The sequence below is a fragment of the Lepidothrix coronata genome, unplaced genomic scaffold (assembly GCF_001604755.1).
Source record: "Lepidothrix coronata isolate B3197 unplaced genomic scaffold, Lepidothrix_coronata-1.0 Scaffold58, whole genome shotgun sequence".
NCBI classification, from domain to species: domain Eukaryota; kingdom Metazoa; phylum Chordata; class Aves; order Passeriformes; family Pipridae; genus Lepidothrix; species Lepidothrix coronata.
The window spans coordinates 2,296,215-2,310,402 of record NW_016690238.1 but is presented as its reverse complement, the minus strand read 5'-3'; the positions used below and the strand labels follow the sequence as shown (position 1 = coordinate 2,310,402).

General features: G+C 50.4%; 1 protein-coding gene across 2 annotated transcripts in view; it reads right to left on the bottom strand.

Moving 5' to 3' along the window:
• Positions 1–14,188, bottom strand: part of LINGO1 (leucine rich repeat and Ig domain containing 1) — a 140,133-nt gene that overhangs the window by 78,118 nt on the left and 47,827 nt on the right. The gene's annotated exons all lie outside the window — the stretch shown is intronic.

The following is a 14,188-nucleotide window of genomic DNA, read 5'->3' as shown; positions in this document are numbered from 1 at the left end:
GGGAGGAGTGAGGGGCAGGAGGAGGGCTGGGATGAGGACCGGTGCAGGGGAGGGAATTAGAGAGTGTTTGCCCTTGTGGCAAAACCACTGGAGATGATCTCCCACCGCTCCTGTTTTGACAGCCCAAACGCACTTGCTCTCACAATATCTCAGTCTCGTTAAAGGTAATTACAGTTCTTCCTGTGTAATGAGATGGTTTTTAAAGGCCATTCAAAAGAAATTTTCTATAATGAGGTTAAGGGTTTTATGGTGTTATACATCAAGGGAGCTGGTAATTGGTCGGATCCAGGCAGCATCCTGAAGCAGGGAGATAGGAGGTTCTGTGGATAATAGGCTAGCACGGAGTGCAGAGTCTCCAAAATGTTCTGCAGAGGAGGGAGAATAAAAGTGAAGGAAGGAGGAAAAATAAAAAGGAGAAGGCAGAGTCAGATGCTTCCAGCTCCAGCAGGACTATGGTGGCTTCTTATATCTTGCTTTGGGTAGGTTTTGAGGAGCTTCATGAAAGAAGAAGGACCAGTATGTGTGTTTCCTGGGTGGGAACTGCCACTCTGGTGGTCAGCACAGGGTGGCATCCAGCTTGGTCCCGGGCAGGCAGCAGGGAGAGGGTAGGCAGGGACCGCCTGCATGACATGGCATGGCTGTGAGATCTGGCTGATCCAGACTTGCAGCCACCCCCGCCCGCTCCGTCTGGAGAGAGGAAGAGCAGAAGGCTTTGCCTGTGCAGGGATGTCCCTGCTGCACATGGAACATGGCTGCAATGGGCTGGATGCCACGTGGGTGAGGCAGAGCTCCTGCCTCTTACTCCCCCCCAGCAAATCCCAGGTCCCCCTCTCCAGCTGCACAGGAAAAGCCCCAGCAGACCTGTCGCCCAGCCCTCAGATCAAAACCTTTCCCTGCTGGATCGCTCCTTGGCTATTATTGCTGTTGCTGCTGCTTCCGCTCCCTCCTCTTGCCTGTGCTCTTCCAGGGCCGCCTAGCAGCAGGATCATTATTCCGGAGCATTTAGCGGCAGCTCCCCGGCGTTGCTGCCGAGGGCCTGCAGCACTGCTCCATATTTAGAAGCAGCTGATGGTGGCTCAGACACTGCTGTGGGTGAACAGGGAGCCGAGCTGGAAGAGTGGCTATTTTCGTGCCACCCCCAGCCCACAAGCCTCAGGCACTGGCAACTCCATAGCGAATCTTCTTCCCTTGGGATCTCCAGCCCACTTGTTCGCGCTGGAGTGGCATCGGAGAGACAAGTACCTGAACTCTGGGCAGCTTAAGTGCTCCTCTGATTGAAAAATCAGCCTGTAAATGCATGGAGGTTCACCCACCACTTGTGCCGGCGACACTGAAGGAGTCAGACAAGTGTGCTGGAGATGGAGGGGAAGATGCTCTTCATATCACTGCCATCTCCCCTGTGAGGACTGCTGGCTAGGGGGAATGACTAAACCCCAGATTACACGAAAACATAAATTTTCCCTCAGCACAGCAGTTCAACTTCATCAAAAGATGTTTGAGCAGAGGGTTTTTTTGTTTGTTTTAGTTTTCCCAAGGGTTATCTACCCATACATCCGCTTTAGAGTCCATAACTTGCTCATAGCCAGGCCCAAGACCTGGATCATGATCTCATGTCTCAGTGGGGCAGGGGAATTGACTTCCCAAGGCACAGACTGGCTCCAGGACATGTGGTGCTGGAGCTGAAGTCCCTTGAAAACCTGGCACAGCTGAAGGTGGGAATTTGTGGGCAAATCCTGCAAAATCCTGAGCAGATGCAACTTCATAGTGCTGCACCAGGAATTCCGTGTTCTTAGGGGCCGGGTGAGGTGAGGAAACCAAGGAAACCCAGGGTCTCTCCTCCTTTTCCTCCAGCAGGCCCGGATTCAGCTCACTTAGGAGGCTAATGAGGATGTCAGGCTGCTGCTTTGTGGATCCAACCCTTCTACAAAAGAGATGCTGGTCAGCTGAACTCCCGAAGGTCTCTCCTGAAACTCTTTCAAGAGATCCTGGCAGGACAGGCTCTTGGCTGGAGGAACTGCCCTAGGAGACAGACCCCTAATTTGGTTCCATAACCTCATTCCAATTTCAACTTCCCAGTGCTTTTTTCCCCTACAGAAAATGGCACAAAACCTGCTGGACCCTCAGGAAGCAGTTTCTAACGTCTAGAACTCCCAGGTCTTTCTTGGTTGAGGCCACCAGCAGAGGTTGGAGCAGGAGAACCTCTGCTGACCTCGTTAGCAGAGGCGGTGGATGTGTGTAACAAAGGCCCATGTCTCATTTCCAAAGCGAAAGTCCTGTGTTTGAGCATCCTATAAACTGTCTGAAAAATGAGAGCAGGAAATATCTCCCAAGCTTTGGTTTCAAATCCCACTAAGTGCATTTTGCAGATGCCACCAGTCGCTGGGTAACATACATTACTCACCTTATTCTGCCTGAGGAGTTGCATTTAGTATCCTGCCTATTTATGTTTTCTAAAGACCAATTAAATATTAAATGCATTTATCGAAGTTTAACACTGCAGTGAGAGCAACAGCACAGATGCCAGCGATGCCAGTACTTGTGGTTTCAGTGGGGAGGTGCAAGGGGAGTCAAGGAGCTGCTCTGCCCTGTGCAGAGCACAGCAGGGACACGGGTGGCCCAGGGGACTCAGGCACCCATAGGGACTGAGGCACCCAGGGGACTCTGGCACCATTTTCAGCTCCAGGTCTCTGCACACAGAGCTGGAAAAGTCCGAGAGGCACCTATTCTCGGCATGTGTCCCCACCCAGGGTGTGAAAGCACCTTGTCATGTACCAAAATCTTGCTCCGCTCCACTCTGGAAACCTGAAATCACAGACACTGCCTGAATAGAGCCGGTTTGGGAATTTGTCAACTCACTGTGTTTTCAGCAGTAAATACCAGTTTGTTGAAATTCAAAGCCTCCCAAAAAAGGATCCATTGTGACAAATTACCCACTTCACAAAAATCCTGGAAAAAGGCTCAGAAGGTCAAAATGTCCCGTTTTTGACACATTTGAAATGAAAGAAAATCAATTTTTAGGTTAATAAATCTAAGGTAATTTATAGTTTGCAAAAAATAACTAGAAATGAAAAGCAACTACCAAGATGAAAGTATATAAAAAAACCTTATTCGGTGGAATCAAAAGTAGGTTTTTCGAGAATTTTTTTTTTCCTTTTAGTGCTGTTGGAATTTTACATCTCTGTTCCTGTTGCTGGTGGGAACTTACTTCTTCTCTGCCTGGGGAGTTGCTTCCTGAGCCAGTTCTCTCACAGGACCTCAGGTGGATTGTTGGTATTATTGCCGTTACAACAGAAGCTCTGCTGCCCAGGAGGCTCCAGGTGAGCCTGTCTGCAGACATCCAGACCTCCCCTGCTTTGAGTGCCAGCCCTGCCACGGTGGGGGGGTGAGGAAGACCCACCGGATCCGCCGTCACTGCCACAATGTGCTGATGGCACGACGCAGGGCAGGATGCTGGTTACAGCCACAGAGCAGGCTTGCCAAGAGGAAGGTCCCATGGAGCCCTGGCTGGTCCCACACTCCCCATTCAGCAGGCAGATGGACAGGCAGCGAGCCTTTGGAAGCAGAGGAGGTGATGGGGCTGAGAAGGGAGCAGATAACAGGAATGCTTTCCCTGCCCTCCCCCTCCCCGTCAGCTGTGTCCCCCCAGATCTGCAGCATCAGACACTCATATCCCACACCTCACTCTTAGGCAGCATAAAACCTACAGGCTTGGAAAAAAAGGGTATCCTGGTCCATATGCCAGCCCTCTGTCACCATTTGGTGTGAATGGCTTCCTCGTGGCTCTCCCAGCAAGGGCCCTGGGCCACCACTGGTGTCCCCCTGCTTTGGGGTGAGCTATGCTGGGGCTGTTCAGGGCTGGGGAGCAGGAGTGCAGGTGGGCAGGTGCTTTGCAATAGACATCTGTACAGAGATAAAGGCAGCAGAAGGGGAAAATATGCTGATAGAAATAAAGGAGGCTGAGATAATGAAGCAACAGCCAACATTTCCCACGATGAGTAATAGGCAGGCAGATCAAACAGGCAACCTGTTAGGGGTATATTGAAAGAGGGAGCCATCCCATCCCTCCCTCTCCCTGCCTGCTTCTCTCTCCCTCCTCCCTTGCCCTGCTCCCTCTGCATAAATCTTTCAGCCAGAATAATATCTCTCTTCATAAGGAGAGAAAGAATTAAATATTTCACAAGACTGCAGTCAATCTTGCAGGGCCCTTCTGTTGACATTTCAAACATATATTTGACATTGCTTTCTCATTCCCTCCTGGTGGAGAGAAGAGCTCTGCAGAAAACCCTCTGCAGGGAGGGGACACTGTGGGCTGTTCCAGCCACACTAATGGGCAACAAGATGAAGGGAGCAGTCCTCTGCCACCCTGCATACCCTCCTTTTATCTCTCCTGTTTCCTTCTCCCTCCCTCTCCTTCCCCAGCTTCCCAGAGCATGGGCAGCCCCTTCCCTCTGTTTTGTCCCTTTCTTCCAGCAAAAGTTGAACTACCTCCTAGTTGTGCCCAAGGTAGAACTTAAAGCTGCCATCTTAGCAGTGCTGGGGGTTTGATAAAGCTCCATCCTGGAAGAATACCAGCCCCTCTGCTGTGTGTCACCCATAACAGCTGTTCAGCTCTTCCCTCCTGGGGACAAGGCAGAGGTCACATGGGGAAGATGATATAGGCTGGGGTTTCATTCTGCTGCCACCCTCTACGTGTCAGGTGGACATTGAAATCTGGAAGGAGGGTGATACAAGACTTTCTCCCCCAAAAACTACATCCTCTGCCACCAGACAGCTTGGGCAGAAGGCAGCTTGGGCAGTGTGAAGGCAGTGCTAAGCAGCAGCATTAGCTGCAGGGTCTGCTTGCTCCATGAGAGGAGCCAAGGTTGCCTTGCCAGCCCACTGGGAAACATGGTCACAAGGATGGGAAACTGCTAGGAGAGCCCTGGAGCTGTGCCATTCCCCAGAGTCCTTGGGAGTCTGACTCACAGCTGGAGCACCAAAAGGTGAGGAACCCTCACCCCAGTGCAAGAAATAAGGGAGAGGAAAGTGGAGGGACATTCCTTTTTCAGCACCAGCATATCCAAGTGCCTCTAAAACGTGTAAGCCATCTTCAATAGCTTCCCGGATGCCAGAAACCCCAGCTGCTCTCTGAGCTGCTTCCAAAATCTCCAGTGTCCCTCTCACGTGCCAAGAGGCAAAAACCTGCAGCACGCTGAGCACTCAGAGCAGGGCTGGATGGGGCTGGGTGGCACCAGCAGGGTGCAAGGACCTTGCATCCAAGCTGTCACCCCATTAGTGCTTCTCTGGAAACTGCCCCCAGCCACTGCAGCCCCTTGGTGTCCTCTCCCAGCCTGCTTGAGAGAGAGGGGAAAACAGTGCTGCCTCTGTGGCACCTCCAAACAAGGGGATGAGGACAAGAAGCCACTTTGCAGCAGAGACACGAGGTGATGTTTCCAGAGGAGAAGGAAGACCACATGTCACCCCCAAAGTCCCACCTCTGACCTAAGGCCTCCACTGCTCTTTCCATTCCTTCCACTAACATGAGCCTCACGGTGACCCTGTTGCCTGGGGAAACTGGGAGAATCAGAAGTAGTTACAAGGAGGGACCCTGACTGCTTTTATGTCCCACATCACATCCCCAGGGTCCCAGGATGCAGCTCAATGGCTAATGGTGCCTGCAGGCAGGTTACTGCTCTACAGACACAGCAGCAAATCGCTGCAGACCAGAGGGAGAGGGAAGGTTCAAAGTTCTTTGGAAAAGCTGGATGGATTTGCAGAGCCTTCTCCTATCTAATGAGATTTTACAAATTGTTTCTCAGGTCCTACAACTCCTCCAGTGTGTAGGTTGAACAAATACCTTTCTTCTTTTGAAGTTCTGTATTTAAAGATACATTTAATCTCCTTGTTAAAGTATTTCTCAATTCCCGGTAAAATTACAGAAATCAGATTTTCATCTAGTTCTACCACTCTGACTCAAACTCTTGCTGTAACCTTCTTCAGATCAGCAGAGATTGATGTTTGCAGATCAAAAGGAAAGATTTATGATCACCAGTGTTTCCCCTAGAAACACCCATGACCCTCACAAGCTCACATAATGAGATCCACCAACTCCAAGACAAAGCCAGGCAATTCCAGGCTGGAAAGAAGATACCATTTGTTCAGAGCAAAGTAAACGGAGTTACAAAGCCGTTGACTGAAGAGCACGATCTTCTGCCCCACAGGACCTTTCAGCCCAACGCAGAGCTGCTGAAAGCAAAGCTCTTGCCCTGGGGATGCTGCAGGGACCCGGGGTGGAGCAGTGGGATCGGGATCCCCCAGCCCAGCTGCCGGGGACCGCGGGGCCAACACGGGCACCACAGAGGACCAAAGCCTGGTGGAAGCCCTGCAGCAAAGCACCGTGAGGGAGGGTGAGCTGAGATATCACATTGATTTCTGCTGGCATTAAAGCTCCAGGAAGAGAAAAATACCTTACGCTGCAAGGAAGTATTCTGCAGTGAGGCGTTTATGTGCCAGTTCCCTTCCCTGCTAATTTTTGCTTTGTCAAAGCCACTGGAAAGTATTTCTTGTGACTGACAAAGCAGTGGGATTTATGAATAGGCAAATTAAGAATAAAGAGGGAAGAAATAAGTCTGTTGATAAAAAAGCTGAATAATTCAGTTGAGGATCAGTTACTTGAGTCGATTCCCCCAGAATTTGAATGAAATAATTTTTACTTAAAGTAAGTTTGTCTTTTGGTTTAAAACCCTGCCAGCCGGAAAGCAACATATTTGCATTTTGCTTTCCAATACATAAACTGAGACTTCATTTTGTAGGCTTTCTTGTTGAATAATCTGCTCTAATTTAATTGGAATTTGAATCCTATAAAAAGCATTTTCTACTTAGTTTTCTACTGATCTTAGGTATTGAGATTTTGTGACTTGAAAAAGCAATACGTCTGTGTGTGTGCTGATGGTTATCATCCTCAGAGGAGCTTCATTGTTTTTGCATTTTCTGCTGAATAATCTGTTGAATCTAAAATGCAGTTTTGACTTAGCTCCTTATTGATATTTTTATTTTAAAATGTTATGATATGAAGAGCAATTTGTTTGTATTTTCTGCTGGGAAGTGTTTTCTGTTGAGGAATAGGAGGGCTGATTCTGTCAGTGTTTGCAGGAATAACTAAGTCAACAGAATTACTCACACAATTAGCTTTACCTGGCCCTAATGGCTAGATATTGTGACATTTAAAATGCAGGTGGGTGTCTATGGGGCAAGTGAGGAGGGTGTAGACACCTCATCTTCCTCAGCTTCTCTATCCATCCTTAGGTACCTAAATACCTAAGATAATTGGATTCAGTGATACTTGGAGATCCCTTCCAACTCAGGATACTCTGCGATGTTCTGTAACACCTTTATAACTCTAGCCCAAAGTTCATAATTCTATAAGAAATGGGACAGGTTGGAAAAAATGAGTGACAGTAAAGTTTGGTTCTGTTTCTGGATGCCCAAGCAAAGCCACTCGCTCCTGCCTGGCTTGGAGCAAATAATCCCAGGGCATGGGGACACCCCAGCATTGAACTCAAGGCCAGGACCCGGACACCCCACAACTGAAAACAAGGAAATGGAGACACCAAAATCCCTCTGCAGGTCTGGGACAAAGACTTGCATGGGAAAACCAGTCCTGTCTTATCTATCAGCCTCACTGAGCTAGGCCCTGCATGTTATCTCTGCCATGGCTTGTGGTGCCTAATCACTACCAGTCCACGTACAACCTGGCACATCCTTTAATCACAGCAGCAATCATAAGGAATTAAAATAAATTTATACATGTAATAATCACTCAGCCCTGAGTTATCAATAATACAAGAGCAGCTTGGGAGAGAGCAGGTGGATGAACGAATCTGTACCCCATTCCTGCCCCGCAACAGCCGATCAGAATTCCCAGCAGCAGGCAAGCACCGCTGCCCGAGCGGTGGCACCTTGCTGCTTGGAAAGAAAATGGACAGCAGGAGGGCTGGGGGGAATATAGCATTTCATTCTGTGCATCAACAGAAATGGATTAATATAAGACAGGGATCCACTGAGCAACGGATGGGTAAAATATCACCGTGAGGACAGGAAAGCTACATTGACCGTGAAATAATTCCAAAGGGCAATATCATAATTTTGATATCCCTTCTGTCCCCTGGGTGTTATTTCGCTACTCCTGTCATCAAAACAATGCTTACAGACCAAATTCACTGCCATGGAGACTTGCAGACTGATTCTCACAGCCAGGCTGTCACACTGATGGGTACGCAGGGGGTCCCTGTGTGGGCTGGGATACCAAGGACACCACGGCCTCAGCAGGCGCTGGAGATGTGCAGGTCTGTGTGTGGGTGAAGGGCACCGGCTGGATTAGCCAGATGCTGAGGGCACTGTGGCACAACCTTCAGCGGGGGAAGAAAAAACAGATTGGACTCTCTTACAAGCAGCCACAAATCCCCCTGACCTCGGCGGGAGCGGGACAGCCATTCTGCAGGGCACAATTTGCTTTCCAGAGTTTAGGAGTTCGATGCCAACCGTTCATAAATGCGTAATCCCCCACTTAACTCCAGGTGACCATGTGCTGGTGTGGCTCAGAGACCTCAGCAGGAGGAGCCTGGCATGCACGCAGATCTCATCAGATGCGAATCCAGGAAAGGTCTGTGCTGAGCCCTCCGATGGGCACCTTGTCGGTGCTGTGGCAGTGAAATCTCCCTCCAAAGCCATCCTGAGAGCCCCTAAGCTCATGGGGCTGCTTGTTTGCCTCATGTTTGCTTTTCTATCACCTGCTTTGCAAACCAGGGCTGTGAGTTGCAGGGGGTAGGGGAGGAGACCCTCCTCCTGCCCTACCAGTGCCTGCCATGTCCAGGCACCATGCCATGGCCCATCCTGACATAACCCAGCAGCACCCCAAGGTCTCTCCAAGCATGAAAAACCAACCTCTGGGCACAAGTAATCATGTTGGCAGCACACATTCAGTGTGCACCCCTGGCACACACGTGTGCACACCCATCTCTAAGACACGGTAGCAGAAAGCCCACGTTCCAGACTTCAGTCAATAAGCAGATGGCTCCCCAGCACTATCATTTTACAACATTAGGGCTTCTGCTCTGTTCATGCAGTAAACATTTTCTGGCTTACTGCACGAAAAAAGGTGGCTACCATGGCTTTGCAAAATTCTATATTTCCTACATTATGTGTTCATTGAATGCTTTTGGGGTGGAGAGAGGGAAAAGCACTTCTATGTTTGATTTACATCCTGCAGGACACAGATTTTTTTCCCAGATCCCAGTGGGTTTTTGCTTCTTGTTTGCCTCCTTCCAGATTGTTACAGCTCTGTCACTCTTTGTGGGGAACCAAGAGATGGAAGGCTGTTATGCAGACATCAAGGGGTTGCAATTGCATGCTGGTAAACATGAGAGCAAGAGGGATTTCTGATGGTATTAGAAACCACAAGATATCTGCAGATGTAAGTGTTCCTGGAGGCAGTGGGTCTAGCTGTTAGTAGAGCAATTAGACCTGGTGTTATTCCCAGCCCTGCTGCGTCCCACAAGTCACCACAGAGGAGGGGACGGTACCCGTGTCCCACCCACCCCTCAGTGGCAGCTCCATGGCACATGTGGGTCCCTGTATCCCGCTCTCCAGCCAAGCCACTGCCCAATTCCACCTGGGCCTTACAAGCTGGGAAAAGGGGGAAGGAAATGATGTAGAGGATATGGCACAGTGCCTTGCTTTACATGCACTGCAATTACTGTGCTGGCATTTTCCCTGTGTTCGGAATAAAAATGTCAATAAGGAACAAGTTACTAAACCAGAAAGAGGGTGGAAACGGCAAGAGCTCAGGCAGGCTCAAGGGCCTTGGCTTCACTGCAAACCCATTCCTGTGGTCCCTGAGCTCTGGGGTATGGAAACAGAGCTTGCTGCCCCAGCCTTCCCTCTGTGTCTATGGCCAAGGCTGGTCCCTCTCTTCAGCACTGTGAGACCAACTCACCTGGGGCTCCCCAGTCCGACAAGGCACTGGAATACTGCGGCAAGGAGCCCAAGGGATGGTCAGGGACTGGAGTACACAGTGTACAAGAAGTTGGGTTGTCAGCCCCCAGACAGATCTTACTGCCCTCCTCTGCTCCTCCTGCAATCCTGAGGCTGTCCCACTAAATGAAAATGTATTTTTCTCTTTTAATGAGACCTTTCTGTCCTTTTTATTTGCCTTTTCCTTTCCAAGCCTTTCCTTGGTTCCCTGATGAGCTTGTTGCCTCCACCAGCACTTCCAGAGAGCTTGTCAGGGAATGATGTTTCCAAAGGAAGCAACGCAATTCCATACTGTTGCTCAGCCTCAGGGTTCCTGCATCCAGCAAAGCTCTTGGCAAAGGGCACCCCAAGCACTGTGAATGCCAGAGGAGACCTAACCATGCCACAGGGTGCAGGAAGAGGATGGCAAGAGCAGAGGGATGCTCACAGCCAGACATGGGTATGTTTGCTAACATGCAGTCCAATAGGTGGGACAAGGGCTGAGGCTGAGGGGCAGGAAGTTGGGTGCCCACAGCCCCTGGCAGCAACTACAGCCCAGCCCAAGGAGCCAGAACAAGCAGGGCACCCATGACTCCCTCCTGACTGTGGATAGTGAAATGGTCCCAAAGGCACCTCTGCTCTCCTGCCCCTACAGTGCCTCCCCCTCCTTATTTTCAATTATCAAAGCAAAAGAACATACACACAAAGGAAAACAGAACAAAACAAAACAAAAAAACCCCACAAAAGACAACAACAAAAAAATAACAAAAAAAAAGAAGAAAAACAAAACAACGACAAAAAAAAAAACTACCAAAAAAAGAAATTAATTAATGATTCATGCTGGAGCCTTGGCAAACCTCGCTCTGCATAAGTTCAAAGCAGGAACAATAAGTATTTGGCAAAGAGGAGGGAGTGGGCTCGTGCTTGGCGGCGTATGGTGCAGAGTGCTGGCAGCATCGCTCCCATCGCGGTGCCCGACACCGCAGGGGCCACGGGAACGGCACCGCCGAGCTGCTCCAGCCAACTGTCACATCCTGCCCAAGGGATCAGCCACAACCCAACTGTGAATAAACGGGCACAGAGGCCTGGGAGGAACACACCACTGCTGCCAGCGCTGGCTGTGCGTGCCCCGCCTGCCGTGTGACGCACCCTCTGCCCCACGTGCTCGCACACATGTGCCCCCCTGAAAACCTGGGCCTGAGCCACTCCAACCCTGCATCTGGTAGAATTAGGATAATGAGAGATCTTTAATGCAATTAGTAGATGTCATGGGACATGGTCTTGTGAGTCTAGAGCAAATGAGGCTTGGATAATTGGTGTTGAAACACATATATCAGGGAGATGATTTTTTTCCCCCCCGCCAGAGCTGAAGGCTGGAACACGCTGTCAACTGATCCCGTACAAATGCGTTTGGCTATTCGCTGGCGGCAGCTTCCAAAGTTCTAGTGTGGGGCCTCTGCCAGGCAGGCCTGCAATCCTAGCAGCAGACAAGCTGTCATTTGATTGTTAAAAGAACTGTCTGGAAAGTGGCTTTATCCCTACATGCATGCACAACACCCACACACGTGCTCACGTGCATGCGAGCAGCCAACAGGCACTGGCAGTGGCAGCGTTCCAGCTGCCCTGAGCTCTGCTTGCAGCTCCACTTTCCTTCTGCTCAAGTGGAAGTTCACTGGGGGTATAAGGGTGGCTTTAATCTGCGGCACACCCAGCCCTGTTAGCGTCGAAGTGGGAGCAGAGTGGTCTGACTGCCCCGTGACAGGGGAGAGGGATGCACTGCATGCCTTCCTCTCAGAGGGATCTGCCATCTCCCAGCACTTTCCTAAGCAATGGGCCCCCGCCAGTACAGGACACCTCCACCCCTTGGTGGTCAGGTCAAAGGCATAAACAAATCTACTTATATGTTGTCTCAGCAGCACCTCCAAATACCAGACTAGGACAGACGCTGCTTTCCCAGATAGCCAAACCTGCTCTGGGGCATTTGCAGGGCACATGTAATCAAAAAGCCATGAATTTTCAGAAAGTGCAATAGCTGGTCTGTGCAAGGTTCCTAAATTAAGAATTTTGCTTTGCACTGAACTCAGTGAATCAAAATCACCTGCAGAACAGGACTCGGGGAAAAACCCAAGCCCTTGCATTTTGCTGGGAAATATTCAGGAATTTTGCCACAGTAAGGGAAAAAGTATTTCATTTCTCAAGCACAAACCGTAATAAAATGTTAAATACAACCTGGATATTAAATTAAAACATAAAAGTCAAAACACATCAAATCAAAGAGACACATTTGAATTTCCTGGACACTGTCAACAGATGGAAGCCAGAATGATTTGCTTCAATACTCTCCCACCTGAATTTTGGTTTCATGGCTACACGCCGATTCTGATAACGCAGTCTGATAAAAAATGTATTTTCCAATGGAAAATTTTATCCCTGATACCCTCTGCCTGCATTTCCAGAGCATCTGATGGATGATGCAGGGGATGGAGATGGTGTCCCTCCAGGGCTGGTCCCCAGTAGAGAGGGGATCAGCCTTGAGATGCTTCCCTGTGCTGGGCTTGTGCAGGACCAGGGGAAATTGATCCAGTCTATGCCCCTTAATGAACGGGAAAGCATTCCCATGGGTTATTAAGCATTTGTATGGGTTTGGAAACCATAACCGTGTCACCACAATATAATTATGGATAAACACAAGGCAGGCCATTGGAGCGCAACAGAGCACAAGGCTGGAAGAAGGGTGCTGTTCCCTCCTCCACCCTCTCCCAGCATTCACTGGGAATGATGGAGATGGCAACGGGCAGCCTGAACCATCAGCTGTGCACCAGAGCACCTCTGCCAACCAGCCCTGGGCAGTCCTGCCTTGCCAAAGCCAAGCTGGGTACCAGGCTGCGCCAAGGCAAGCACTGTGAGTGCTCCCTAGGGACAAGTCACTTCTGACAGCAAAAGTGGGAATCAAACCCTGGCTGAGCCACTGGTTCTTACTGGTTCTTACACTCCTGGTTCTTACCAGGCACCTGAAGTGCAGCCCCAGCCCCTGCAGATGTATCTGTGGGGCTCCAGCCCCCAGAAGCAAACCCACAGCATCAGAGAGACACCTGTTTGAAAAACAAAGGTGGGGAATAGCAAGCCCATGGCCTTGGTCTGTTGCTGTGCAGCCCTGTGTTCCTGTGGCAGAGGAAGGGCACCAGGAGGAGTGCCTGGCTCACAGAGCATTTCATGAGGGTTCAGCACTTCATTAGGTAGCCACGGAGCCCCGTGAAACCCCACTCTCCCCTCTGGGGCAGCAGTGCCAAGGGCACCAGGCTGGTGCCAGGGGGCAGAGAGACCAGAGTGTCTCTGCCACGGCTGAGGGGGGACCAGGGCATGGAGGTGCCAAGCCCTCCAGCCTTGCAGGGCTCACCACATGACACTGGCGTGTTCAGTCTCCACGTGCTGCTGGCCCAGAGGTCCCCCTGCCTGGCCTGCCTGCACCCCTGCCCACCGTACAGCAGCACAGTACCACAGCTGCCTGTGAGGAGCAGAGACCAGGGCTAGCTGCTTTCTGCAAGGCAGGGCTTCCCCCAGGCACTGGGCACCCCACGTTAGTGTAGCCCATGGACACAGCCTGGCTCCAGATGCAGAGCAGACGAGGCTAATGCATGCAACATCTTCAAGTCAGAAGTGAAAGAGCAGCTGAGAGGCAGCTCCGTGGCCATCTGCCAGGTGATGCAAGCAGCGCTTTCATAATTCAACAGGCAATAAAGTCCCAGAGCAAGGTAAGAGAAAGGTAAGGCCAGTAGCCTGTCTCAGGGAAGGCACCTTGAGAACAGGGGGACCACCTGAATCCTCAAGCCCCCAGGTATGTACATGCAGAGGGGTAGCACAGATGCCCTGTGAGCACCCTGCAGAACTCACTGCAGGATCGGGTAAAAGCAAGTGCTTTTTTATAGGGTTAGATAGTATTGAGATGAATGAGAACAGGAAATATAGTTGGAGTAATGAGGGCAGCAGTGTGGAAAGTCCTCAGCCCTTAGGGGCTAGGCTGAATAGCTGGAAAGAAGATTTACTTAAGATCTGCCACTCTCTGTCAGACTCGTAGTGCAGAGCACGTACTCCTGCACTGGGGATTCATCGGATCCAGCTGCCAGTGAAAGGGAGATGGGATGCCTTCCTGAGGGGTTCCTCCAGTTCTGCCACTGTTCTGACAAGTTGTCAGGTTCCA